Genomic DNA, 1,546 nt, shown 5'->3' on the forward strand with positions numbered 1-1,546 from the left:
CACTGTCTGCATCTGGGTCTTTCCTAAAACGTGATACTAATGCTGCCATGATTCAGAAAATTCATAATTATGAGTAGGAAAGTCACTTAGGGGCCGATTCAGAAGTAGGAAATGTACGCCTTTCTTATGCACTTCTCAGTGGTTGGTGTTCAGACTAACCTTATGCAGTTGGGTAACGTGCTCTGCAGGTGTGGCTACCTTGCAAAAAATTGTCTGATCTTGTTACGGTGCGTGAATGAGGACCCAAAAGCGAATTAACGTAAACAGAGCTTCTTTAATAAGAAAACAAACGTAGGCTCAGATGGACCGGCAGGTTCCGACAGGACAGGACAAGGTTGCAGCAAACATGACGATAGTCTGGTTCAGGCATGAACAACACAAACAAGAATCCGACAAAGACAGGAGCAGAAACAGAGAGAGATATAGAGGACTAATCAGAGGGAAAAAGGGAACAGGTGGGAAAAGGGGTGACGAGGTAGTTAGGAGGAGACAAGGAACAGCTGGGGGAAAGAGGGGGAGAAAAGGTAACCTAACACGACCAGCAGAGGGAGACAGGGTGAAGAGAAAGGACAGAAACAAGACACAACATGACAGTACATGACAGATCTTGCAGATTATTTAAGGTTAATAATGTAAAAGAATCATAAAACAAACAGGGTAACATTACTGTAGGTGTCCACCTCTACGAAGACGACACCATTCTGTATAACTCTGGCCCTTCTTTGGACACTTAACTAACCTCCAGACGAGCTTCAATGCCATACAACTCTCCTTCCATGGCTTCCAACTGCTCTTAAATGCAAGTAAAACTAAATGCATGCTCTTCAACCGATCACTGCCCGCACCTGCCCGCCCGTCCAGCATCACTACTCTGGACGGTTCTGACTTAGAATATGTGGACAACTACAAATACCTAGGTGTCTGGTTAAACTGTAAACTCTCCTTCCAGACTCACATTAAGCATCTCCAATCCAAAATGACATCTAGAATCAGCTTCCTATTTCGCAACAAAGCATCCTTCACTCATGCTGCCAAACATACCGTAGTAAAATTGACCATCCTACCGATCCTCGATGATGTCATTTACAAAATAGCCTCCAACACTCTACTCAACAAATTGGATGCAGTCTATCACAGTGACATCTGTTTTGTCACCAAGGCCCCATATACTACCCACCGCAGCGACCTGTATGCTCTCGTTGGCTGGCCCTAGCTTCATACTCGTCGCCAAACCCACTGGCTCCAGGTCATCTACAAGTCTCTGCCAAGTAAAGCCCCGCCCTCTCAGCTCACTGGTCACCATAGCAGCACCCACCCGTAGCACGCGCATCTCACTGGTCACCCTCTTAGCCAATTCTTCCTTTGGCCGCCTTTCCTTCCAGTTCTCTGCTGCCAATGACTGGAATGAACTGCAAAAATCACTGAAGCTGAAGACTCATATCTCCCTCACTAGCTTTAAGCACCAGTTGTCAGAGCAGCTCACAGATCACTGCACCTGTAAAAAGCCCATCAAACTACCTCATCCCCATACTGTATTTATCTTGCT

The sequence above is a fragment of the Oncorhynchus mykiss genome, chromosome 12 (assembly GCF_057628025.1).
Source record: "Oncorhynchus mykiss isolate SJ-2025 chromosome 12, ASM5762802v1, whole genome shotgun sequence".
Taxonomy (NCBI): Eukaryota; Metazoa; Chordata; class Actinopteri; order Salmoniformes; family Salmonidae; genus Oncorhynchus; species Oncorhynchus mykiss.